The sequence below is a fragment of the Propithecus coquereli genome, unplaced genomic scaffold (assembly GCF_000956105.1).
Source record: "Propithecus coquereli isolate 6110/MARCELLA unplaced genomic scaffold, Pcoq_1.0 Scaffold68, whole genome shotgun sequence".
Classification (NCBI taxonomy): domain Eukaryota; kingdom Metazoa; phylum Chordata; class Mammalia; order Primates; family Indriidae; genus Propithecus; species Propithecus coquereli.
Genome location: NW_012152840.1, coordinates 3542863 through 3545452, shown reverse-complemented (window position 1 = coordinate 3545452; position 2590 = coordinate 3542863). Strand labels below are relative to the sequence as shown.

General features: G+C 35.0%; 1 protein-coding gene across 1 annotated transcript in view; it reads left to right on the top strand.

Moving 5' to 3' along the window:
• Positions 1 to 45: 45 nt before the first annotated feature.
• Positions 46 to 2590, top strand: part of THEMIS (thymocyte selection associated) — a 163805-nt gene continuing 161260 nt past the window's right edge. The window contains exon 1 of the mRNA XM_012660821.1: positions 46 to 226. The gene's annotated coding sequence lies outside the window, so the exon portion shown is untranslated. The remainder of the gene's footprint in view (positions 227 to 2590) is intronic.

The window sequence follows — 2590 nt, the reverse complement described above, 5'->3', positions numbered from 1 at the left end:
TAAGTATATTTAATACCTTTAAATAACCTATCTTCTGGTTTTTTGAGGGACTTGTGTCAAAGGAAGCAAGATGTAAGGCAGAATTTGCTCCTGTTTTTCTATCTGGATGTTGCAGTGAAGCATGATTCAGAGCAGCCCTAAATAGAGCTCCCTGCCTTTTAGATAACTTGCTATCCAAGGAATCAGGAGCTATTCTTCCAGATTTTCTGGGTCAACTTCTCTTAAGGCACCTCTTCCTGACTGTGCTCACTTAAGCAAAATAAATTCAGCTGTGTCTATTAAACAAAATATTTTCCCAGACAAAAAGGAATATTCTATATCAGCTACACAAGAAAATGTGAATTAATCAAGATGCAAAAGAAATTCAGGCTTTTACAATGATCTTCAGTTGCGTTTTTTAGCCTATTTTTTCTTCTACTCTTAAGTACATGATCAGATTGTTTCTCTAAGTCTTTGGTCTTTGGATAACTACCGTGTATCTTATGTAGAAGACAGATCTTGCAATTCTAGGTTAAAATGGTCTTTTTACTCACCTATGTGCATTTTAGCATCAGATTAGAATTCTGTCAGAAAGACCATTTTAATATAGGCTGTTCCACAGCTGGCACTGTTCTACAAGTTTCATAGTGTTAATATCTTTATGTCCATCTTCTAAAATCTCTCTCATCCCTCCTTGTTCTTACCAACTCCTTTCCTACATGCACAATTCTTCTAAAAGCTCATTATGATGTTATCTCAACCGTACCATTGTGGAAGGATTCCAATAGGAGAAACTAGATTGCCCTTGAAAGATTGTTTACTCGGGTCTTCCGTTTGTTGACTCTTCACTGAACATCGGTAGAGCACGTTTCTAGAGTTATACACAATTAGAGATTATACACAATTTAGAGATTCTATCTCTAAATCTCCAAAACAAGCAGAGTTGCCCTGTAATCCTTTACCTCACACACCCTACACACCACAGCCTCCCCGATCATCTGTATCCCATGTCAGAGTGGTACATTTGTTGCAAGTGATGAACCTACATTGACACATCCTTATTACCACAAGTCCATAGTTTACATTAGGGTTCACACTTGATGTTATACATTCTACAGGTTTTGATAAATGTAGAATGACATGTGTCCACTGTCATAGTATCATACAGAATAGTTTAACTGCCATAAAAATCCTCTGTTCTCTGTCTGTTCATCCCTCCCACTCCCCTAAACCCTGGTGACCACTGCTGCTTTTACTGTCTCCATAATTTGGCTTTTTCCAGAATCTTATATAGTTGGAATCATACAGTATGCAGCCTTTTCAGATTGGCTTCTTTCACTTACTAATACTCATTTAAGATTCCCCCATGGCTTTTCATGACTTGGAAAGTCATTTCTTTTTAGTACTGAGTATTATTTCATTGTCTAGATGTATCCCAGTTTATTTGTCCATTCACCTACTGAAGGACATCTTGATTACTTCCAAGTTTTGGCAATTATGAATAAAGTTGCTATAAACATTCATGTGCAGGTTTTTGTGTGGCTATAAGGAACTTTTGAAAATTATAAAATGTATTGATTTTTCTGTTTTACAAGTAACACATGCATTTTGTAGAAAATTAAAAAATGGAAGAAAATGCAAGGAAGTAAATATAACTCCCTATAATCTCATCACCAGAGTTATCTTGTATTAATATTTGGTATATTTCTTTCCATTGTTTTCCAGTACATTGTACACCCACACACCATACAGACACAGGTTTTAACATAATGGGAAAAAAAACCTTGGTTCTGAGGACTTGCCTGCATCATTCAATATTCTTCCAAGCATAATTTTTATTTTCTATGTAATAGTCCCTCATACGCATATTCCATAATTTATTAAATCCATTCTGAACAGTTATGCAATTTGTATTATGATGAACAGCCTTTTAAACTAAAATTTTGTCTTTACTTCTGATTATTATAACTACTGGTTCAGAAGTACAAGTAAAAATGTTTTTAAAGATCTTGATATATATTGCCAAATCACATTTAATAAAGGCTCTCCCAATTTGCATTCCCACCAGGAACATTCGAGGGGGCCAATCTGACTGCTTTTTTGAGGCTATGACTTAAGTGTTGATCTCTCCTGTCCCATTTTTTTAAGTTAACAGCTTTATTAAAATATAATTTATATACAATAACATTCATCTGTTTAAAGAATACAATTCAATGGGTTTTAGTATCCCCATCCCAGTTTTTTAGCAATATAAAATTTAAAGCCTTCAGAATCCTAGAATATGGCAGGGCCTGACAGATGTAGCAGAGGGTCACGCTGCCAGCAATACACTTGATCCTGGCGGAGCACAAAGATGTACAGCATTTGCAGTGAGTCACACAAAGGAAGAGCTCTTCCTACAAGGCTGTCTTATTTAACACCAGTCTAGAATTTTGAGTAAGTAAATATGGCCAGAAATGAATGACTCAGAAATTTTTAGAAATGAGGTGATAATCATTATTTGCAGATATAACATTACCCAGAAAAACTGATAGAATCAAAGTGAAACACAAATTTGAAACTTGTTAAAATTAATAAGAAAGCTTCGTAAGATGACAGGATGAAAACAAAT